This window comes from Pongo abelii, chromosome 10, assembly GCF_028885655.2.
Source record: "Pongo abelii isolate AG06213 chromosome 10, NHGRI_mPonAbe1-v2.0_pri, whole genome shotgun sequence".
Classification (NCBI taxonomy): domain Eukaryota; kingdom Metazoa; phylum Chordata; class Mammalia; order Primates; family Hominidae; genus Pongo; species Pongo abelii.
In genome coordinates this window covers 88,123,090-88,148,795 of record NC_071995.2, presented here as the reverse complement: position 1 = coordinate 88,148,795, position 25,706 = coordinate 88,123,090, and the positions used below count along the sequence as shown (strand labels likewise).

The 25,706-nt window shown below is 40.5% G+C and overlaps 1 protein-coding gene across 2 annotated transcripts in view; it reads left to right on the top strand.

The window, feature by feature from the left end:
• Positions 1-17,144: 17,144 nt before the first annotated feature.
• ATP2B1 (ATPase plasma membrane Ca2+ transporting 1) overlaps positions 17,145-25,706 on the top strand; it is a 119,601-nt gene continuing 111,039 nt past the window's right edge. For both annotated transcript variants that reach the window (XM_024256622.3, XM_054527486.2), the window contains exon 1: positions 17,145-17,265. The gene's annotated coding sequence lies outside the window, so the exon portion shown is untranslated. The remainder of the gene's footprint in view (positions 17,266-25,706) is intronic.

The following is a 25,706-nucleotide window of genomic DNA, read 5'->3' as shown; positions in this document are numbered from 1 at the left end:
TATGCCTTTTGGAAAGTGTCTGTTTAAGTCCTTTGCCCACTTTTTAATGGAGATGTTTGTTTTTTTCTTGTAAGTTTAAGTTCTTTATAGATGCTGGATATTAGATCTTTGTCAGATGCGTAGTTTGCAAATATTTTCTCCCATGCTATAGGTCGACTCTTTACTTTGTTGATAGTTTCTTTTGCTGTGCAGAAGCTCTTTAGTTCAATTAGATCCCATTTATCAATTTTCACAACTGCTTTGGAAGTCTTCATCATGAAATCTTTGCCATTTCCTATGTCCAGAATGGTATTGCCCAGGTTGTCCTCCAGGGATTTTGTAGTTTGGGGTTTTACATTTAAGTCTTTAATCCATCTTGCATTGGTCTTTGTATACGATGTAAGGAAGGGGTCCAGTTTCAATCTTCTGCATATAGCTAGCCAGTTCTCCCAGTACCCTTTATTGAATAAGGAGTCCTGAGTCTTTTCCCCATTGCCGTTTTTGTCAGTGTTGTCAAAGATTAGATGGGTGGTAAGTGTGCAGCCTTCTGTCTGGGCTCTCTATTCTGTTTCATTTGTCTGGGAGCCTGTTTTTGTATCTGTACCATGCTGTTTTGGTTCCTGAAGCTCTGTGGTATAGTTTGAAGTTGGGTAGCATAATGCTTCCAGTTTTCTTCCTTCTGCTTAGAATTGCCTTTGCTATTTGGGCTCTATTTTGGTTCCATATGAATTCTAAAATAGTTTTTTTCTAGTTCTGTGAAGACTATCATTAGTAGTTTGATAGTAATAGCTGAATCTATAAATTGCTTTGGGCAGTATGGCCATTTTAATAATACGCATTCTTCCCATCCATGAGTATGGAATATTTTTCCATTTGTCTGTGTCATCTCTGATATCTTTGAGCAATGTTTTCTAATTCTCCTTGCAGAGATCTTTCACCTCCCTGTTAGCTGGATTCCTAGGTATTTTATTCTTTTTGTGACAATTGTGAATGAGATTGTGTTCCTGATTTGGCTTTCAGCTTGACTGTTGTTGGTGTATAGGAATGCTAGTGATTTTTGTACATTGATTTTTATCCTGAGATTTCACTGAAGTTGTTTATCAGCTTAAGTAGCTTTTGAGCTGAGACTATGGAGTTTTCTAGATACAGAATTATGTCACCTGAAAATAAAGATAGTTGTGACTTCTTTTCCTTTTTGGATGCCATTTACTTCTTTCTCTTGACTGATTGCTCTGGCCAGGACTTTCAACACTGTTGAATAGGAGTGGTGAGAGAGGGCATCCTTGTCTTGTGCCAGTTTTCAAGGGAACATTTCCAGCTTTTGCCCATCCAGTATGATGTTAGATGTGGGTTTGTCATAGATGGTTCTTTTTATTTTCAGGTATGTTCCTTCAATACATAGTTTATTGAGAGTTTTTAACATAAATGGGTGCTGAATTTTATCAAAAGCTTTTCAGCATCTATTGAGGTGATCATGTGGCTTTTGTCTTATGCTTATGTGATGAATCACATTTATTGATTTGCATATGTTGAACCAAACTTGCATCTCAGAAATAAGGCCTACTTGATTGTGGTAGATACACTTTTTGATGTGCTGCTGGATTTAGTTTGCCAGTATTTTGATGAGGATTTTTGCATTGATATTCATCAAGGATATTGGCCTTAAGTTTTCTTTTTGTGTTGCCAGCATCATTTATTGAATAGGGAATCTTTTCTCTGCTGCTTGTTTTTGTCTACTTTGTCAAAGATCAGATGGTTGTAGGTATTCTGCTTTATTTCAGGACTCTCTTATTTTTATCCGTTACTTTACAAGTGTTAGAATTATTGAACTATTCAAAAACCGCTATCTTATTTTGTTGCAGTACTGAAAATAATGTAAGATAAGTGTTGCTCTCCCTGTTTTAAAGATGAGTGACTAGGATTGTAAAGAATTCACTGATTTGTTTTATCTTCTTGAGTCCACTACATCAACAAACTTAAAATAATGTAACATATTTTATGCCCTCCACAAAGTTTCCAGTCATAAATGTCTCCATATCTGATTCCTACCATTACTGCCCATGCATAATAACTTAAATAATGACAGCCATCAGCATTTACAATAAAGTAGGAATTTTGTTTATGATTTAGATTTCTAGATATAAATTTTAAAGCCCAAGTTTTATTAAGACTAATTAAGAGGGAAAGTATTATACTTCACAATAATTTAAAATATTCTTGTCTTACACATGCCAGTTATTACTGATTTCCAAGTTAATTAAATATAGAATTGCTACATATTTCTCTCTCTCTCTCTCTCTCTCTCTGTCTCTCTCTCTCTCACACACACACACACATATATATATATGCTAGATTCCAGCATATTAGTCATCATCAGTATGTCTTTCAGGACTTTAGAAATAACCATATAGAATATAATTTTTTTTGAAAGTGCTCTCAGGATATCTAAGGTACTATTTTTACATTTTGGTCTCAGAGTGCAATAGCTTCATTATTTTGCTTAGAAATTCATTGCTTAGTTTTTGCATGTACTTGAAGGATGTCATAGGCTCCATCTATAATAAGCAGCTTATCCAGTATGTTAATTTTTTAAATGCTGCTCAAAAAAAAGAGGCTGCCTTCTTCTGATAAACCCCAGAGTTTAATAAGATGTCCTCTGAATTAATTCTGTAAATGCAGTACTAAAGTTTAGCACAATGATCTGGGCTGTTTAATTAGCTCACAGCTGCACTGCTGGGATAACATTTCTTGTTGAGGAGGTAGCTTGATATTCATTATTTGGGCTCTGGTTCAGAGTTCAATGGCCGTTTTAAGCTTTCTTAAAGAATTGCTTGTCTTTGTTTTCAGGGAAGACCATAATCATTACTCAGAAACACTTGTTAGTTTTCTTGCTGTGCCTGTATAGTCATTGATTTGACCCTAACATAACAAATTGTGGCAATCTTCTAGACATTGAAGGATCCTGTAAGATAAAAAACGTTATCTGACTTATTAGTTTCACTAATATATGTCACATTGATAGAGCCTAAATCTCAATTTCTTTACTATTTCAAAATTCTTTAAATTTTTTAAATCTACTTTTAAATGATGAATATTGATAAAATTTAAAAATTCCCTTTGAGGCTGTATAAATTATAACTATGTTTTCTACATTTTTCAATACATTATATTATTTTTATACACACTAGAGAATATTAAGGCAATATCAAATGTGGCAGATTATGTGGGTAAATAATGAATTTAAACACCTATTTACTGAGTATCTATCATGAAAAACTACATTAATTTCAACCTCACAAGAACCTTAGAAGGTTATCCTCATTTTATACAGACAGGAACTAAAAAAATCAGAGCAGTTAAGGAACTTGCCCAAGATCACACAGCTGATAAATTTCAGAAATGGAGTTGGAATCCTTACATCAAAGCTCAGGCTCTTTCTAACATAATGTTGCCTCCTTCTCAAAGCTAAGTTTCAGATTCATCTTTCTCATAATATTCTTTCCAATTAACTTGAATTCCTTCAGCATGAATTGATACAGCATGTATTACACTGTCACATCTTTATGTTTTTCTTTGGACTTCTTTCTCTTGCTGTTTCATGACTTGTCAGCACCACTAGATGTATATGTTCCCTAAGTCCAGACACTCTATGCTGTATCCTCTATTTCCTTGTATGTCCCCACAGCAAGAACCACTCTGGAAAAATAACAACTTTTTACCCTGGTTATGCTGGGGTATGATTACAGGGATCTTTCACTTTTTATACTATATATATCTGTATTGTTTGAATTATAAAAAAACACACATACATACATACAGATAATTATCTATACCTAATATTTAAAAACTTAATGATAAATGTCCAATGCGAAAAAAAACAAACACAAAGAATATATACACATTTATATAATATACCTAGTTTTACCATTTGAATTCTTGGAGATTAAAAACAAAAGAGTTAAATGAGGGAGGCGTCTTAGTATTTTTCTATTTATAATAGTAATGGAAAAGGTTCTAAAAATCTGGGAGAAATGTCTAAGACACAGAACTAAGAAAAATATGAGGATATTAAGTGCCCAACACTTCATTGTTAGAGACACAAAAAGGAATGATTAAGGAGAATGAGAATTTATATCACTGTTGGAAAGTGATGCAAAATTTAAATGTAAACATGTATGCAAAACAAGCATTAAAACAATATATAGGTTGGGCACGGTGGCTCACGCCTGTAATCCCAGCACTTTGGGAGGCTGAGGCAGGTGGATCATGAGGTCAAGAGATGGAGACCATCCTGGCCAACATGGTGAAACCCTGTCCCTACTAAAAATACAAAAATTAGCTGGGCAAGGAGGTGTGCACCTGTAGTCCCAGCTACTTGAGAGGCTGAGGCAGGAGGATCACTTGAACCTGGGAGGTGGAGGTTGCAGTAAGCCCCGATTGTGTCTGAAAAAAAAAAATATATGTGAGAAAATCAAAGAACTAAAAACATAATTTTTAGTTAGACTAGGGCCATCCTCCAAAACATTAACACAAATACAGAAGGTATGTATTTATATCAGTAACAGCCCAAAGAGAACTTATTATGACCAAATCAAAATGATTAAATCTTCATTCTTTGTGATAGATTATTTAGGTAGAAGTGTTCTTGAAGTCCTATAAACAAGACTGTATTGGGAAAAGCAATTTTGCTTGGTAAACTTTGTGTTTGACAGTAGGGTGACTTTCTATAGCTTACATTGAAACAAGGCATTTGAGAAATGTGTACTTTTTAAAAAACAAATTAGTTGAATAAAATAAGAAATGAAACTGATAATAGAAAAATACAGTTAACTCTTAATGCTGTGATTGTGATTAAGGATAGCCAAGCATTACAAATTGGCTAGAATTTGGAACTGGAAAAGCCAGAAATTCAGCAGAGTTGAGAATTTTGACAAGGTAAGGGAATCAGTCATCAGGACTTTTTCTTTTTTCAGAAACAGGCATAAATAAAGTTCAAGACGAGCCAGTGAGGTCTGAAACTAAGCAACAAGTAAGCAGAAGTGAGTATAAATAGATGTGAGAAGTAAATCTAATCATTGGGCCAGCAATTGGGCAAGCAAGAAGAATAAGAGAGTAGTTATTGGAGTTCAGGGCAAACAATGTGGACCTGGAGGATATGGGCTCCAAAAGAGGAAAGGAAGTAAATGGTCAGAACCTGGCAGGTGGTCGGGAACCAGGAAATTCACAATAGCCCGATGGGGAGAGTAAGTTGGACAACTTAATTCTGTGACAAGCTGTCTCCAGAAGTTTCTCCATCATTACCATAAAGAAATGTCATGAAGAAATCAGCATTTGTAGGTCTTGAGAGTAGAAATAGGAAGGTGCATCTGACCAGACATAGCTCATTGCCAGGTTTTCATGGTGTTAATCATTCAGCAGTTTTATATATACAATTTTAAAATTCATTCTCCCGCCCTGTCTCTACCTCAAGTACGTCCTTACCTGTCACATCAGCCCTCTTTCTGGAAAGCTACCTAAGCTGCGTTTCATGTATCTGTGATCTGTAATTGCTTCATGTCTTCCAATTCACTCATGTGCTTATTCCTACTCTGATTTCATTTGCCTACCCATTTGGTTAGGGCCTCAAGCTCAGCTCAATGAGGTATTTTTCTTGAACAACTGATTTCAACAATGATCCAATGAATACTCCACACCTGTTCCTCAACAACATCTGAAGCAGAGCCTTTAACTTTCTGGGACCTTTGAACTCTTCTGGGAGTTTTTAGAAGAGGCCAGCAAAGCCTTCTACTGCCTATCAATGAAATTTTAGTCTACTACTGTTAAAATCTTAAATCTCTATCTGAGTAAAAAGTTCTCTCCCCCATCACTGTCTGTGTGTATTGAGGGCTGGAGAGTGCTCACTCAGTATGTGCACTTTTACTCCCCTCCCCTTTCCCTTCTGGAAGCTGTGGCTCTTCCAGTGTTGAGGGCACGGAGGGTGAAGAAATGGCAGTCCCTTTGCTTGGCTAGGCTCTATCGAAATCCCCTCTGGCTGTCAATACTTTTAATGTGGCAGGCAACCAAACACTGACTTTTGTGTGGGTCTATGCAGGAGTTTCTGGAAGAGCTCAGCAAGGCCTTCTACTGCTGTCTTCTATCATATGAGATAGGCTTCTTACCAACCTCTTGTTCCTCATTCTAACTCTCTTCTCTGGAGCTGCACCCTGTAGTCTCCTGATAGGTGCTCTCACCTGGCTGGCAGCTTCATTCCAAGCTGTCTTACAAGGAAACTTAAGCATCTATGCCAAGCCACATGGTGGGGACAAAAAGATGACTCTCCTTCCACTCTTCCTCTCACTCTGGCTCCCCTCTCCATTTCTCTTTACTCTCCTAAGTTAAAAACAGATATGTTAACACATCTGTGCCTATGCAGACATCCAACAGGGTACACAGAAACTTCAAATGTTTATGAAAAGGAGCGACTGTCTTGGGAACTCTGCTTTTTTTTTTGAGATGGAATTTCACTCGTCTCCCAGGCTGGAGTGCAGTGGCACGATCTTGGCTTACTGCAACCTCTACCTCCCGGGTTCACGTGATTCTCCTGCCTCAGCCTCCCAAGTAGCTGGGATTACAGGCATGCGCCACTACGCCCGGCTGATTTTTTGTATTTTTAGTAGAGATGAGATTTCGCCATGTTGGGCAGGCTGGTCTCAAACTCCTGACCTCAGGTGATCCACCCACCTCGGCCTCCCAAAGTGCTGGGATGGGAACTCTGCTCTTTTGGTTTGTGAGAAGTATGTTCTTAGTGTTTTTCTGAAAATGTTAAATTCATCTTCACTCCTATGATATTTTACCTCAATATACATTCTGGGAGAGTTATTGTATTAATCCATTTTCACGCTGCTGATAAAGACATACCCAAGACTGGGCAGTTTATAAAACAAAGAGGTTTATTGGACTTACAGTTCCACATGGCTGGGGAGGCCTCACAATCATGGTGGAAGGCAAGGAAGAGCAAGTTAATCTTATGTGGATGGCGGCACTCAAAGAGAGGGCTTTTGCAGAGAAACTCCTGTTTTTTAAAACCATCAGATCTCATGAGACCCATTCACTATCACAAGAACAGTACAGGAAAGACCCACCCCCATGATTCAATTACCTCCCACAGGGTTCCTCCCAGGACATGTGGGAATTGTGGGAGTTACAATGCAAGATTTGAGTGGGGACACAGCCAAACCATATCAGTTATTTCCCTAAGAACTTTAAAGATGTTATTCCTTTTTCTCTTGGCCTATCTACAATTGCCAATACAAAGGTGGCTGTCATGCTAAATTGTTTTTGTTTGTTTTATCCTGTCTGGTTGCTGCTAAGACTTCTCTTTGTCTTTTAGTGTCATGAAGTTTCTCAGTGATGTGACTAGGGTAGATTTATTTTATGTCTTTTGTTTTTGGTACCTCTTTCCCAAAGTCTTGGGAAGAAGACGAGATTCCCTGATGCTTTTGTGACACTTCCTGAGCTAGGTAAGTTGGTAGGAAGTAGTACCAGCATACCACTGGCTATAAAGCAGGATTCTGGCTTTATGTGGTCTCATGGTCCATTTGGGCTCCTACAACAAAGTACCATAGACTGGGTAGCTTATAAACAATAGAAACTTACTTCTCACAGTTCTGGAGGCTGGGAAGTGAAAGATCCAGGTGGAGGCAGTTTTAGTGTCTGGTGAGGTCTCACTTCCAGATATCACAGATAGTGCCTTATAGCTGTGTCCTTACGTGGTAGAAGGGGCAGAATAATTTCCTTGGGTCTACTATATTTTAAAAGGGTACTAATTCCATTTGTCTGAGCTCTGCCTTATCTCCTAAAAGGTTCCACCTCCTCATCCTATCACCTTAGTGGTCAGGATTTCAACATATGAATTTTGGGACAACATAAATATTCAGACCATAGCACATGAGGGTTCAATTTCAGCTCCTTGCCTCACTCAGATCCAGCCACATCTCCTATCTTTAAAACTCCATGCTTACACATTTCTGACTTATTTCTGAGTATGATAATCCCCTGGGCTTAATATCTGCTTATTGTGTACTCACTCTACCTTTGAGTTCTCTATTTCTAGCACTAAGAAATGTATTTCTTGTACTCAGTTGTATATTAACATTGTTTCATATATTTGTCCCAGCATTCATACACATAACACCACACACATACACACATAAACAAACATTTGAGGAGTGGGGTTGCATAATACAGGAAATCTAATCCAGTGGATCTGAAGGACCTTGTTACGTGAATTTTGAAAAATGCTAACCAAATGAGTCTGCATTATGAACTGAATTTTGTCCTCCAAAAATGTGTATGTTGAAGCCCTAATATCCAAAGTGACTGTTTGGAGATAGGGCCTTTAGGGCAGTAATTAAGGTTAAATGACATCATGAGAGTGGGTCTTTAATCTGAAAGAACTGGCATCTTTATAAGAAGAGGAAGAGATACCTCTCCATGCACTTGCACCAAGGAAAGGCCATGTGAGGACAGGGCAAAAGATGGCCATTTGCAAGCCAGGTAAAGAGACCTCACCAGAAAGCAATGCTGATGACACCATAATCTTGGACATCCAGCCTCCAGAACTGTGAGAAAATAAATGCCTGTTGTTTTAGCCACCAAGTCTATGGTATTTTATTACGGAAGCCTGAGAAGACTTCATAAGCAGTCTGGTAATACAACCTGGTAATCAGTGCCCAACTCCATCCCTCTGCACCAGAATATCCTGAACTCTTAATAGCTGTAACTATAATGGGAGCCCCAAGTTTGAGCCACCAGAGAATATCATGTAAACCTATATTGCTATAAAATTGTACTCTATTTATTTACCTGGGCCTTGGATAACATTTTCTTTATCCTTTACTCATCCTTCAGTTTCTTTAATCTGCTCATTTCAGTCCTTAGCCTCATTCAATTCTGGTTAATGATCATAAGCAACAATTATATAAGGAATATTAAGACTGACATTTATGTGCCTATGTCATCCACCCCTGAAACTTCAAATTTTACTCTTTCTTCACATTTTTTTTTTTTTGCCTTTTTTCTGCCTCAGAGAAAGAGATGTTCCCTTTTCTATTCATGGTGAATTCTCTCTATATGTTCTAGATCTTACCTTCCTTTTAACTCTCCACTCACTCGCCAGCACTTTCCAGCTTTCTTCTCTTGACCCCTTTTCCTCTGACACCAACAATACGTAGGTCAACAAATTGGTTTTCAGTGACTTTCTTTTGATGATTGGTGAATTGGCTTCATTCCATTGTTCCTATCTGAAAGACAAAAAGAATTGACCCTGGAAGAAGTTTGTCAGGTCATCAGAATAAAGGAACAAGGCTGTGGGTATAAATTTAGAATTCATCATCAGGAAGGTGATAGCTCATTTGTTTGTTCATTCATTTGGGACAAATCTTTATTTCAAGTGTCCATTATATGCCAGTTTCAGTTAGGCATGGCTTGTGTATTAGTCCATTATCACGCTGCTAATAAAGACATACACGAGACTGGGTAATTTATAAAGAAAAGAGATCTAATTGACTCACAGTTCAGCATGGCTGGGAAGGCTTCAGGATACTTATGATCATGGCAGAAAGGCAAGCAAACACGTCCTTCTTCACGTGGTGGCAGGTAGAGAAAAATGAGAACCGAGCAAAGTGGGAAGCCCCTTATAAAACCATCAGCTCTCATGAAAACTTACTCACTATCAAGAGAATAGCATAGGGGAAACTGCCCCCATGATTCAATTACCTCCCACCAGGTCCCTCCCACAACATGTGGGGATTATGGAAACTACAATTCAAGATGAGATTTGGGTGGGGACACAGCCAAACCATATCAGCATGTAGTAAGTGATTAATAAGTTTCTTTGTATAAATGAATAGATAAACCATCCTCTTATTGCCAATGCCTCCTAAAAAGACATTTCGTTTTCCTATCTTATAACAGAGGAAGGATACAGACAATGTGGTGCATCAGAATCAGCTAAAGGGACTGTCAAAAATGCAGATCTGCTGGCTCTAGTCCAGACTCCATCAGAAGCTCTGGGAGTGGGACCCAGGAATCTGCATCGGTAGACTCATAAAGGTAATTCTTTTGTGTACCCTCAAAAGTGGAGTTTTGAAGAAAAATGGGCAACAATGAAAAATTGTATAAAAGTATAAGCATTAGAAAACCACAATGTGAGAAAATCCTGTTGATGTTCTTATTGATATCATATAATAGGGATGGTTGAGCCTGGATCCTCGATGGCTATGTTTAACAGCTGAATCAACCATATCATAATTTTAAGAATAATAAACTGCTATTCATTAAAGCCACTACTAGTTTAGCTCTTGGTTACCTGCAGCCAAAAGCATGTCTTACTGATTCAGATTAAGATTTTATTTGCTAGGAAGAGGCTTAGACTTTATTTAGTCAAATTAAGTGATGATCAGTGACTAAATTTGGTGCACTTTAAAAGCGTCACAAATAGTGTCTGTCTCACAGGATGCAAAAAATAATAATAACTCTAAGATAATAGTGTACTTGACCAAATGACACAGTTTGCATGTTGTCCCCTCCAAATCTCATGCTGAATTGTAATTCCTGACATTGGAGTTGTGGCCTGGTGGGAAGTAATTGGGTCATGGGGGCAGATCTCCATGGCTTGGTGCTGTCCTCGCAGTAGTAAATACTCATGAGATCTGGTTGTTTAAATGTGTGTGACACCTCCTCTGCTTCTCACTCCTGCTCTTGTCATATGACATATCTGCTCCTGCCTCACCTTCTGCCATGAATAAAAGCTCGCTGAGGCCTCCCCAGAAGCTGAGCAGATACTGGTGCTTTACTTCCTGTACAGCCTGCAGACTTGTGAGCCAATTAAACCTCTTTTCTTTATAAATTACCCAGTCTTTGGTAGGCCTTCAAAGCAAAGCAAGAACAAGCTAACACAGAAAATTGGTACTGAGAAGTAGGGCATTGTTATAGAGATACCTGAAAATGTGGAAGTGCCTTTGGAATAGGGTAATAGGCAGAGGTTGGAAGAGTTTGGAGAGCTCAGAAGAAGATAGGAAGATGAGGGAAAGTTTGGAACTTCTTAGAGACTGGTTAAATGGTTATGATTCTGACAGTGATATGAACAGTGAAGTGCAGGCTGACTAGGTCTCAGATGCAAATGAGAAATTATTGGGAAATGGAGCAAAGGTCATCCATATTATGCCTTAGCAAAGAACTTGGCTGAATTCTGTTCATGTCCTAGTATGTGGAAGTTTGAACTAAAAAGTAATGACTTAGGGTATTTGGTGGAAGAAATTTCTAAGCAGTAAAGCATTCAAGAAATTATTTGGTTGCTTCTAACAGCCTATCCTTGGGTGTAAGAGCAAATAAATGACTTAAAGTTGGAAGTTATATTGAAAGGGGAAGCAGAGCATAAAAGTTTAGAAAATTTGCAGCCTAGCTATGTGGCAAAGAAAAAGCATTATCAGGAGAGGAATTCAAGGAGGCTGGGGAGCAACCACTTGCTAGAGTTATTAGCATGATTAAAAGGGAGCCAAGTGCTAATAGCCAAGACAATTGGAAAAAGGCCTCAAAGCATTTCAAAGATCTTCGAGGGAACCCCTCCCATGACAGGCCCAGAGGTCTAGGAAGAAAGAATGGTTTTATGGGCCAGATCCAGGACTTTGCTGCGTTGTGCAGCCTTGGAACACTGCTCCCTGCATCCTGGCTGCTCCAGCTCCAGCCTTGGCTCAAAGGAACCCAGATAGAGCTCAGACCACTGCTTCAAAGGGTGTAAGCCTTCCACCATAAGCCTTGGCAGCTTCCATGTGGTGTTAAGTCTGTTGGTACACAGAGTGAAAGAGTGAAGGAGGCTTGGCAGCCTCCACCTAGATTTTAGAGGATGTATGAGAAAGCTTGCGTGCCCAGGAAGAAGCCTGACACAGGGGCAGAGCCCTCAAAGAGACCGTCTACTAGGGCAGTGCCAAGGGGAAATGTGGGATCTGACTCCCCACACAGAGTACGCACTGGGGAACTATCTAGTATAGCTATGGGAAGGTGGCCATCATCCTCCAGACCCCAGAATGGTAGATCCACTGTCAGCTTGCACCCTGCACCTGGAAAAGTCACAAGCACTCAATTCCAACTCGTGAGAACAGCCATGGTGATTGAACCCTGCAAAGCCACAGGGGTGGAGTTGCCCAGTGCTTTGAGAGCCCAACCCTTGTGCCAGTATGCCCTAAATGCAGGACATGGGATCAAAGGAATTGTTTTGAAGCTTTAAGATTTAATGATGGCCCTGTTAGATTTCATTGTGTGGGTCCTGTAGCCCCATTCTTATGGCTGGTTTCTCCCTTTACAAATGGGAGTGTTTACCCAATGCCTATACCCCCACTTTATCTTGAAAGAAAATAACTTGCTTTGATTTTACAGGCTTATAGGTGGAAGGAACTCATCTCCAGATGAGCTTTTGGACTTGGGACTTTTAATTGAGTTCATGCTGGAATAAGTCAAGACTTTGGTGGACTATTGGCAACAGATGAATATAGTTTGCAGTGCCAGAAGACCATGAGATTTGAACGGTCAGGGTGGAATGATATAGTTTGAATACTGTCCCCTCGAAATCTCATGTTGAATTGTAATCTCCAGTGTTGGGGGTAGGGTCTGTGGGGCATGATTGGATCATGGGGGCAGATCCCTCATAGGTTGGTGCTGTCCTCCGAATAGTGTGTACTCAAGAGATCTGGTTGTTTAAAGGTGTGTAGCACCTCTCTCCTTCCTCCTGCTCTGGCCATGTGATGTGCTTGCTCCTGCTTCACCTTCCACCATGAGTAAAAGCTCCCTGAGGCCTCCCCAGAAGCTGAGCATATTCCAGTGCCATGCTTGTACAAGCTGAACTGTCAGCCAATTAAATCTCTTCTTTTTAAATTATCCAGCCTCAGAAACTTTCTTACAGCAACACAAGAATGGCCTAATATACCAAAAAAGTAAAAATGAGTAACATTTGCTGCTGTTGGTATATCTTCTTGGTAATAAAGAGTAGAGAATGTTTATGAATGATAATTATGACATTTATTGAACATATACTATACATCAAGCACTATGTTAAGAACTTTATATAAATATCTCACCCAAACCTCATCACCCTGTATCATAACTCACCATTATTGATGATTATGAAACATCATAACTCACCATTATTAGTGAGAAGATTAACGAGTTCCACTTCGGGAGGTGAGGGATATCAAAGGTAGTAAACGTGTTTCTTGAAATATTAAAGGATAGAAAAATAAATGTGGTAAACTTATTAGTTCCCAGGTACGTTTCCTGGCATTACTACTGCGGATCTTTTGCATTAATTTAAATTCTATATCTCTTTCAGCACAAATCAAGTCCAAATCCTCCTTAGAAAAACTTCTTCAACATTTAAGTATGAGCTATGCCTTTTTTGCTTCTCTGGAATTTAGATTTAGGACCATACTATGTGGGTTAGAACACTTGGGGTTAAAAAAAAAGTGTTATACCTAGAAGAGTACATTGTATGTAGGCACTAATAATTCCTGTCAAATGACATCTAACGATTGCATTTTTCACCTATAAAAATTTTCCATTATGTGACTTGAAAATTATTTTAGGCTTACATATAATTATACTCCATTTAATTCAGCAAATGTAATTAATTTGTTACTAATAGATAACAGTTCTCTGTGGGTTTCAGCTAAGTAATCTTTCTCTTGACACCTCTCTCTGATGATTCAGGTTAATAGAAATTTGAGAACATATACAGCTATTTTAAATTAAGAATTTAATATCCTCCTTCTCTGCCTCCCTGTACTCATCAGTCTTCTTTAGGATTCTGTAATGATCAGGACTGACGCATTCACATATGTAAAATGTGTTTACGGGGAAAGAATATGTTTTTTAAAATACACTGCAGTTGATATGTCTTTATTTTGTCCTATTGCTAGATGCATGTGACAGAATAAAGTTCTTTGTTTCTCTTTACACTTAATTACATTGAAGATTTTAGAAAACTGTCATGTTATATCTCTTGAATCGATCAACTTTTCAGCAAATATCTGTTGTTTAGATTTACTCTATGAAAAAGAGCATACCTTAAAAATACCAAATGTATTATTTTGAATCTGCAGCCACTCTTCAATGTTAACATCCCAAATAGTAACTTGTCATGGGGTTTAAATACTTTTTTGTTTTGTTTTGTTTCGTTTTGTTTTAGAGACTGAGACTCACTCTGTCGCCAGGCTGGAGTGCAGTGGTGCGATCTCGGCTCCCTGCAACCTTGGACTCCCTGGTTAAAGCGATTCTCCTGCCTCAGCCTCCTGAGCAGCTGGGATTACAGGCATGTGCCACCACGCCCAGCTAATTTTCGTATTTTTAGTAGAGACGGGGTTTCACCATGTTGGCCAGGATGGTCTCAATCTCTGGACCTCGTGATCTGCCCACCTCAGTCTCCCAAAGTGCTGGGATTACAGACATGAGCCGCCGCGCCTGACTGGATTTAAATACTTTTATAAGTTTTGCATTGTAGCTAAGCATATTAAAAGAACTTTAAAATATTATTTCCCCAGTAAATTGTATTATTATATTGTTCCTTATGCATAGATACATCTCTAGATCAGTTAAACGCATGGGATAAGTTAGGTCTAAGATTAAGAGAATACTGTTACATACAGTGGCATCTTTGATTTCAGATAGTTCAATTTTTTCAAGGAAACAGTAAGCAATGCAATATTTTCTTGATTTTTACACTGAAAAATATGTATGACGGATGCTTTAGTACTAAGCCTGTGGGAGAAAAAAATTGAATTTCTTAACGTAATGTGAACAGTTATTTCTATATTGCTTTCACCCTTTATTTCCTATTTGAAGAATAAAAATATAAAAACCAAACTACAGTACAATTTTCTTGACTATGACAGTAAAAGTTTGTCATTGCATATGACTCACATTTCATTGAAATGCATACAAATATGTTCTGGCATACACACACACAAGTTTTCATTTACGGATATACATGAATATATATTCCGTATGTTTCATTTATAGATTTATCGATATAAATGAAAATTTAATTGAATCGTGTTCTTAAATAAAGATGCTCAATAATTGTTTCATGACCACAACACTTTAAGAGCATTCATTTTATAATCTGGAACTGGAACAAACCCACAAAGTTAACAGATTCTAGTTTAATCTATTACCCATTTTGCTAGTGTACTATAGCAATGATTCACATATTACTTTAATGTCAAATTCTTGATTAAAGTAGAATACATAATTCAACATTGTATTGTGACTTCCTTGGAGGAAAAGTTGGAAAAAAGCTAGTGATTCTTAAATGTCTCTGAGTCGTTTTGGAAGATATTTTAGGGGGAAATAATATTGAAATTTATTAGGTGAAATTTAGGTTATTCTTTTGTTAACAAGATTTGAAATAGTGTCAGGAAGGGCTATTTATTGTGCCACATTAACCAATTCTCCATCAGTGATTAAAGAGAGGAAAAATGCTATCATTCTGTCCAATGTTCGTTCATCTTACACATCAAGGGCACAGCTCAGAAGGCTGGTAACGTCTAGCCTAGTGAGATACATAAACTGATAAAAAAAGTTATTTGCAACAGCATTGATTTATATTTATTCACTTTTAAACGTCTTTTACACATTTTGTGTCTAATCTTTTAAAATATTTTAAAACAAATGCTATCATCAGATCGTGAACATAATACCATACTTCCTATTGCCTGTATGCTTTTGAGGAGGCTATACAAATATTAATTTTCCAGTTCTGGAATTAAGAGAAAGAAGATTGCAGAACTTATCTTTTTGTTCTGATTAACTGATACTGAAAATAACACTGACAAGGTCTCTGGGCCAGTGGCGACGGTGAGTTCAAATAAAGGTTAGATGAAGATGAAGCGCGGTATCTTAGGTAAGATACACATCTTTACTGTGTATATGTGTGTACAAGAAGGAAAACTTGCTTTTTTTTTTAAGTAGATGTTACGAAGGATGGGTTTTTTTTTTTTTCAACTTGCAAAATCTCTTGAAGGTTGGAGCAGAGCCGCCGGTTACCTTTGAGCATCGAAATACCGCAAGTTATCCCGTTTCCTTTTCCCCTCAGGAAAGATGGGTGCAGGGTTGAGATGTTACAAGAGAATTAAAAGAGAGCCACCAGCTTGGCAGAGTAGAAGAAACAAACCCAAAATGAAAACACCCGGATTTTAAGCGCGGATCCTGCGAGGCCGGTTTGCACTGGCCGAACGCCTGCGTTAACCCTTTGGGCGCCGCAGCCGGGATCCCCGGTGTTTGCGGACCCGACCGGCAGGAACAGAGATGGGGTGCCCCGTACCCGCATGGGGAGTGAGCTCTCTTCCCCAAAGAGGGAGCGAGCCGAGAAGCACTTTTGTCGTCCGGTGCGTGCGTCACGGCCCGGGACAGGCGTCGAGTCCGGTTTGGAGTGGGGGCAGAGACGCGGCGAGGAGCCGCTCAAATGTCCGCTGACTGGGGGTTCGTCTTAATCTGTCCTCTCCAGGAGCGCTCGCCCTCGCCCTCCCGCTGGCTCGCTCCTGGGCCCTGGAGGGGCATGGGCCCGGGGGCGGTTCGGGAGGGGCCCCAGGTGAAGGGCGCCCGCACTTCTCCTGCGGCAATCATCGCTCTCCTGCCTCCACACGTCGCGGCAGCGGCCCAGCCCCGCGCCGAAACAGCAGCTGTGACTGACGGAGTCACCTCCCCGCGCGCCTGAGCCACCCCCTCCTCCCCCGCCGCTCCCTCCTGCACCAACACGTCATGGAAACACGGACGTCAGAGCCTCTCAGCCAATCGCAGGCTGCGGCAGGAGGGAAGGGGCGCGCTGAAGGGGGCGGGGGCAGCGGCCAGCCGAGGCGCTCAGGGGAAGGAAGAGAGGGAGGGGCGTGCGGAGGCGCAAGTCCCCACCTCCGCCCCTCACTCCGGCCACCCTTTCCCGACCGCGCGGCAAGTTCTAATAGCCGGGCGCGCGCTCGCCAGCCGAGGGCGCGCTCGCCGGGTCCTCCCCTTAAACGCCCTCCCAGTGCCACTCAGTTCCCAGTCCCGGTCCGAGCCGCGGTTCCTCCGCGCGCGCGCGCGCGCGCGCGCACCCGCCCGCCCCCAGGCTCCCCGGGGATCGCGTCACGTGACCGCGCTCAGCCAAGGCGGCAGCGGCGGCGGCGCGAGCTTCGGCGGCTGTGGCAGCGGGAGCAGCTGCGCCGCCAGCGTGGAGCGGGAGGCGTGTGGGTGTGGAGAGAAGGGAGCGCCAGACCGGAACGGGTGAGCGTTCTCCTCCCCCTGCCTACCGCGGCAATCTTGCAGGCCACCCGGTGCAGACGGGGTCCCTGCCCGGAGCTGCGCGCAGCCCCCTCGTGCTCGGCCATCTGCTCTCCGGTGCCCGCGGGCCCCGCCCCGAGCGGGGCGGGCTGCGGCGCTCACGGAGGTGGCTGCACCCCGCCCGCGGCTGCTGTTGCGGACGGCGGCGTGAGGCCGGCTGAGCTGCCCGTGCCGAGCGAGCGCGGCGCGCCCTGTGTGCGGCTCTGCGGAGCCGAGGAGGCGGGTCCTGCGGGGACGCGGGCGGCCACTCGGTGGCTGCCGGGCTCTGGGCGGGGACGGCCGGGCGCCGCCTCCTCCTCCTTCGCTGCCGCCGCCGCCGCCGCCTCCTCGCAGTGCAGCGTGAGTAGGGAGCCCCGGCTGGTGGACGCCGAGCCTCTCGGCTCCTTGGCCGCCCCATCCCCGAGGTGCAGCTGCACCTCCGCGTGGCGCCCCGAGCCCTTCGAGCCGGCTGCGGACGCGCTGAGGACGGAGCCCCCATCCTCTGTGTTTCCCGCTGCCCCTCACCGCCCCGCGACCCTCCCGCAGCCTGCCTTTCCTTCCCCCTCGGAAAATGGTTCCCACTGCCGGACGAGGTGAGTGGCGGCCGCCGCCCGCCCGCGGCGGGGGCGGCGGGGTAGGTCACCTGCGGGGGAGGCCGGGCGGAGCACGGAGGTCGGGCGTCGCGGAGAGGGTCCTGACAGCTGGTTGCGCTGCGGGTTGCGCCGGATTCGGGAGAAGCTGACGGGGGCGGTCGGGGCCCCTCGCAGGTTGCCTTTTGCCGGGAGATTGTAAAGGTGAGCGGGCTTCTCGCCGTGCACCTCAGCGCCGGGTCAGTCTGGGAGTCGCTGCTCCGGGCCCGAGGGATGGGGCTCGTTGGGGCTTCTGGTCTACACTCGCAGGTCTTCGGCTTCACGGAGCCGCCTCGGCCGCGCCACAGCCCATCCCGCCACCGGTAGCCCCCGCCACAGCGCGTGGTGACCTTGAGGGCACCGTGCCCGGCACTCCCTCTCCCCGCGCCCCGGGAGGGTCACACCTCTAATCCTTGGCCTCGGCGCCCCATACGCACTGCGGGAGGGGAGCGGGGGCCCCTAGTCGGCCCCTGGCCCTGGTGGTTGATTGTTGGCGTGTCAGGACGGTGATTCCTCGGGAGTTGGAGAGCCGCCTGGTCTTTCTCCTCACGCCTTCCGTCTGGCCCCCCAGGATGTTCACATTTGTTTCCGATTCGTGTTTATTCACTTAGTTTAAGAGAAAAAAGCCTGCGCCCCCACCTCCCTTTTTGGGGAAGGAGTCTGTAGGAGGACCGCGTTCCAGTGGCAGGGGTGTGAGGTGGGGGCTGTGCTCTCTTTATCCCATCCTGCGGGAGAATCCTGTGGCTAAGCTGGTTAGCGACCCCTGGTTCTGCGCCGCGGTCACCAGCCAGGTTGGTCTCTGTGCGCATTTCATTCACCAGTTTTCTGCGGGACTCGCAGCGCTGGGAGTGCTCGCACCCTGTGCGCTGCTTGGCGCGGAGGGGAGGGCAGGGCGTCCGGGTGGGCTAAAGGGGTCTGCAGGTACTTGGAGGGCTCGACCCTCCTCGACAGGCTGATATTTACCTTTTTCTTGGGTTAGAGCGCTGCAGACAGCCACCTTTCGCTTCTGTGCCCGCTACTTTTCTTGGTTTATTAATAATCTAATGGCTTCTGTTAGTATCGATTGCTGTTCGTGATAAATTAGCTACATAGATTTTTTTCATACGTGTGTAGGTATATGCATATATCTGAACTTGTCTGCCTGTCAACATGGAAGCCTTTGTTGTGTTTAACCTCCCCCACCTGAGGACAGTCTTATTTTAAAATAAGGCTCTTGTTCTGCGTGGGTGTATTTTATAATAAGAAGTACTTGTAAGGGCCTGGTTTGTATGAAGCGCTCATCTGGCAGAGGGTGTGTAACCCTTTGGATGGTGGCCCACGTGAGTGAATGGAGGGCCTTCACCACTTGCCCCGATTGCCAGCCTTCCCGAGACTCCCTGTCCTTGTGTGTGGCAGGGGTGGATTGGGGGAATTAAGAGGGATTGGAGGAGAATCTGCTTTTTGTACTTGTGCGTTTCATTTGGGTCCTCCTCCTCCCCCTCTCTTTTTCTTTATCCTCCTGGTGAGTTCAAATTTGAAGTAAACAGAAACATTTTTTTTAATTGGGAACCTTTGATAGCTAGTACATGAAATGGGCTTATTTAGCTATGATTTCATGAGGAAGTTTTAGTTTTTACCTTGCTTTAGATAAGACAGCTAAATTGCTGTAATTAAGGGTGGATCTCTGTCCTGATTTTGGCTTGAGTGTAACTGCAAAGATCTTTGAAAAGTAACTGTTGTTTCCTACCATATAGTCTGCAAAAGTGAGTCACATTCGGGTGAGTTGAGGACAGAGCGCCACCTTTAATTTAAAATTTCGTGATTTTCTTTTATTAAAATGGTGAAAATTCGGGGTACGCCTTCTTGATTTTTATCGCAGCTGTCATTATTGGCATCCCCATTTTGACGTGTAAGGGGGAATTGTCTTCATTTTTCTGTATTCTCTCATTTCTCTTTTGAGAGAAATTTCTGCAATTGTATGTGAAATCATATTTTTTTAATTGAAGCTTGGGATTTTAGCATTCTGAGATGAGATGAGAAACTAGTTTTGATTTGTGTTTATAATAATATTGATGGTCTGGATCTTCTTGGTAAAAGAAGGAAAGCAATAGCTGCTTTTAATAGGTGGTTTGAACTAGCCATTGCCACCAAATAAAGGTACCTACCAGTATGACAGTGGCTTTACAATTTTATTTTTATTTTTTTAGTTGTAGGCCTATTAACAGATTCTAAAATAAACACGCAGGATCAGATATAGTAATTCTTTTTTGTTGTCTTCCAACAACTTACCTTTTGTGATTTTACTGTTTTACAGTTGCTTGTTCTTAAATAATATAGATGAACACTTCGAGCAGGTGTACTTATATTCAAAGTTTAGTAAAGACCATATTAGAAAAAGTGGTTTGTATACGTGGCTCCTCTCAGGTGCATCTCATGTAAAAATAAATGGAGATTTTAATACTTAGAAAACAGATACTGTAGTGACAGCTGAGATTTCTTTCCCTTCCCTTCCTTCCCAAATCATAAGTATAAGGAACACTGTCTCTTTAGGCACAGGCTCCTTTTTTGATGTAACATGAGAAAAGGGATTTAGTTCCCAAGTAATGAATTAAGATGTGGATATTATTACATATAGTCTTACTTACAAACCACAAAATATTACTGCCCTTCTGTCTGCATTTAAGGTTTCATTCAACACTTGCAGTTTCTCTATAGACAATGTAAAGCATTGGCTATTGAGCTGTAGGTAAGTCTTTATTAAACTAAAATTAGCCAAAAACTCTGAGATGAAAGGTGTTTTATCCCCTTACTGCTATGTGTTCTCTGTCTAACTATGGAATATGGCCCCAGGATAAAGGACATTATTTGAGCTATTAGATTGATGCATGTAGAGTAATTATATGTTGTTATATATACTTTGATAGAATCCTTGATTTTAGAGTGAGATTTACTAATTTCCTTTGTCTGACAGACATGTTAACTTCATTTCAGATGAAACAGTCTCTTACCATGGGAAATGAGTTTTAAAAGGAACGGCCACTTACAACTATTGGTCTTCTGTAATACTGACCAAAATAATATTTGGTTTTTTTCCCTTACATTTTACACATGAATACAGTAAAATTGATATTTTCACTTTTTTATTCTGGAATTTTGTAATGAATGAGCAAAAAACAATAAACGGACTGAGGATCAGAAAGCAGAAACAAAGATTTAAGTTTTTGCATCTCGGGCAAGAGTATTGACCAGTTGGAAGGGAATAATTATTTTCTAGTAGCTGTCATGATAATGTAATAAAGGTACTAATAGTAGCTTATTTTGGACTAGGTGGAATCTGAGGTGACATTGCAAGGAAGATAACATACAATGGTTATGGGAATAATTTTCATAAAGATAAATAACTTTAAAAAATTCACTTTTTAGCTTTTAGAAATGTTATCTATACATACCACATATATTGTTGTCTTGTTAAAATTTTTTATTATAGAAATTATCAAACATGAGAAAGTAGAGAGAATGATATACTTACTGGCCAGTTTTGACAATTACCAATCTCGTGGTCCATCAAATTTCATTTATATCTTAACACAAGAAATGGTTCTGTTATAAATGGGGACATAGGACAGGCAATCGAATCAAATTTTTGTATTTGTAATTTTCAGAATACTGTATACTCAATAGTGTCCAATATCTAATTAAATCTGAATGGTCAGTTTTTATGTTCTTCATTGATTCTTTAGTGGCATATACATTTTAATTTTTCTGGTGATAGTTTGTGTATTTTACAGCAGGTACCCAAAGATAGTGTCTCTCAAATTTTGCCGTCTTCAGAAATCACAGGCATTATTATTAACTACTTTACAGTTTTCAGAATGTATTTACATATGACCTCATTTGATTCTCACAATAATCCTGTATGGTGAGTAAGGTAGACAGTTGTACCTTTTTTTTTTTTTTTTTTCCCTGGTAGGTAAAGTGATTTGTCTAGGCCCTAAGGTCACATAGCTAGCAGCTTTTTTAGCCCAAACCGGACTTTAGGTGGCTTCTAGATTTTGCTTATTGCTCTTCTCATTATACACGTTTATGTAGGTTTATGAAAGTTGTGTATAGAAAATCAGTTTTGATCAGAGTAAATTTAATAGAGAAATATGAATGAGTTTGTTTGGGTTGAGCTTTATAAATTTGATCATTACTTATATTTGGTGTAATACAAACAGTTTGTGTTTTGATTTACTTAACAGCTGAGTGAATGTGAACGTATCTGAAATACTATATTTTTAATATTGTGGATTTTTTTTAAGTTAGGAATTTTGATTTCAAAGAACTGTTGGCCTAGGGGTTCTTAAATCTTAAATAAAAATAAAATGTGCTATACTAAAAGTTTCTTCTTTAAATTTCTGCTGTAACTTTTTATGTACTTGTTTTTATACTATAACATGTTTATTACCTAAATCTCTTTGAAATACTGATTTGTTGTGTAATGAAATTTAGTTTAAAAGGTTCCAAATGAGGAGGTTTTAGTTCCTGAAATCCAAAACCTGGTTATAAATCTCGCAAGAAAGGTGTGGTTCTCCAACATTAATGTGCATGAAGAATCACCTGGGGGAGTTACTGAAAGTGCAGATTCCTTGGCATTGCCCCTGGAATTTTGATTCAGCAGATTTGAGGTGGGGCCAAATGCTAGAGTAGTCTGCATTTTGAGAAACATTGACATTGCATTTATAACTAAGTTAAAGTTACATGGTAGAGATATCTAAATCAGTAGCAAAGTTTGATTTGTTGATGTCGGTGGTTTTTGTGACAATCCTAGAACTGATAAATTGAAAATATTTCTGTTATCTATGTATGCCCAGTCTTTCAGAAGATCCATCTGTGGTTACTTAAGTTACTTATTAAACACTGTAAACTCTTAGAGAATATTCTTTTATTTTCATGTCTTAATGTCTGCCATTTTCAAATGACTTGGACACCAGGGTTTATATTCATAAAAATAATGCATGCTGTATCCTTACAGTAGTGTGTGTTTATCCTTTAGTCTAGCTCTTTGTTAGAAGATTGGATATTCCTTCAGACTAAAAGGACATAAGTTAGTGAATAGATAGCTCTCTTTAATTTTAGTTAACAAGCAGTTGCTCTTTCAAAAACAGCAAGTAGATCTTCCATGAAAATTAGTGATAGCATACTAATTGATAATTTACTATTTTATGCATTAAAACAGAAGTTACTGCTGTCTCACTTAAATGTTAAGTAACAGTTTGTGTAGTTCACCAATCTACTCTGACTTTTGGAACTGTTTTATCTAATACCACATACCACGTGAATAACCTGCCTTTAATAATTTTCCTCTTTAAGACCAGTTTTGAAATGCAGCTATTTTTTGCTTCATTTATAACAATATAGCAAATGGCCTGTATGTGCATTTAAAATATATTTTATAATAAAATTAATTTCAAAGCAGGTTCATCTCAAGACTGTTGGGAACCTGTTTTTGTTTGTTCCAAAACTTGGTCTTGTTGGCTACACCTTAAGGTATATTTAGGAATCATAGCTTGTAATTTACTAATGCTTATGGTAATCTAAATTAATAAATATTTTTGGCAGAGAGGTCCAAATAAACTGTGGGCACATTTTTTTTTTTTTTTTTTGCCATATTTTTGAAAGCCATTTTCTATTAAATTTTTCCTAGGACAGTGTCAGCTATTCCAAATAGTATGTGGTGTTTTTAGTTATAAGAATATTTGGTATTTCTAAGTACAGTGACTTCCAACAATATGGTTTCTTAAAATATGGGGTACCTGCTTTTGTATTAATACTACTGTCACCTGGGCCTCTGAGGGAACAAATAAAGGTAGTTTTGAATGGACCAATGCTTGCTTACACTGTGAAATCTGAGATTACACTGCCTAACTGTAAACTGGCATGACTACTGTACAGACCTGATAAATTTAGGAGTCAAATTTATGTTTTCTGAAAAAATAGGTCTTAAAGATTTGACTGTTTAACTTGCAAGATGCTTTTTAAATGCTTTTTTATTAGCAGTGTGGATCTTTTATTCATTATATTAACCCTGTGAGTGAGTTCTCCCTCAGGAGGATTTTAAATAATAATCTTGTACTCTCAAAACTCTCAGATCTGCTGGTTTAGTCTACCTTTCATATTTGTGCCAGAATTTTCTTTTGTCTTTCAATAACCTATTTTAAACCACAGTTTCTTCATTAAAACTTTCATTGTTTTTTTATTTTTCTCTTTATCAAAACACAACTTGACTCAAGGCCTTTTATAAAGTAGCTCAGTGTTTTCTAAATTGTGTTTTAGAATGCTGGTTCCAAAAAATATTAATAGGGATTTCCTGGGGGAAAGAGGCACAACCAAACTCCAGAATATGCTGGTTTATGCGGTTTGGAACTTCTCTGGTACTTCAATGTGCTAATAAGGGCTGAATCTAAATGTATTTAGTGTTTTGTCCTCTCATTTCACAAAACTCCCTTTAGTGGAACATCTCACCTTGTTAACTTTGTGTACCAGGATCACTGCTTTGCACAACTCCAGGGGGTGCTGTTCACATACAACACAAAATGAATTGTGTTTCCTGGAGTTGAGAGCTGTGTTGCATACTGTAGTATTGCTGACTGTCCACTGTGTGACGGTCTTAGAGTCTGGTGGTCCCTCATCCTTTTGTTGTGAATGTGTATGTGTTTTTCCTCTCACCTGTTAGGACCCTTAGGGGCTAGATGCTGTGCTTGATGCCTATAAGTTCTAGCACTTTGGGAGGCTGAGGCAGGAGGTTCGCTTGAGGCCAGGAGTTCGAGGCTGCCTGGGTGACACAGCAAAGAACCTGTTTACTAAACAAAAAAACTAAATTAACTGCCACATTGAAATTCAGAAGTAGAAAAATCCTGCCTGTAGAGAAGCAAAATTCTATTGTCCTAGTAACATCCTGTGAAATGTATGTAGCTATCTTCCAGAAATAAAACATTGTCTTATGAACCCATCTGAATAAGGTTTAAATTCCAAAGGTAAAAAGGTTTTAAAAATCTCCCAGAAAAATTTCCTTAACCTTCTCTGCTTTACCTTAACAGAAGCTACACAATGTCTAAATCCTAAACCAATATGCCAAAAAAATAGTACCTGAACATTTGCTGGATAAAGTTCTATATATCATCATATAGAACCCTATATCTTATCTCAGTTCTTCTATGTTATCTCCAAATAAATTACTAAGACAAAGGGATAATAAATGGGAAGTGTACAACCCAGAGGACTTCAGACAAGAAAATCAAAGAGAGATGATGGGAAAGGGTGGAGTAATGCTGAGTTTTGAAGAATGGGCACATTTAGACAGACCAAAGACTGAGGGTCATATCGTTGCTGCCGTTCCATGAACTGAGAACAAGCTGTTAGCTCATGACCTGCTACAGAATCACTAGGCATCAGGAAGAAGAGTAGGTATATGGTCTGTGTTAGAGTATAGCAGTGGATTATTCTTCCAGCTGCCAAGAAGTCAAGAAGGAAAGCCTGTATTTGACTTTATCATTTTTATTGAATGCCTGAGTGATACATAGAGTAGTAATTTTAAACATTTAAGTAACTAAAGATTTATATAGCTTTAGTATGTAAGCTGTTATATTTAAAAATGCTTGAAAAAATAAGAGTTGTTCTCCAGAAATTATTCATTTTCCTATGATTAGCACAGCTGAGACCTTACAGGTGCACTGCTATTGAGTATTCTCCCAACCTTTTAAATTTTGTAGGTCTAATTGTTGGTAAGGTATTGTGGAAGGAGTTCTAAGACTTGCT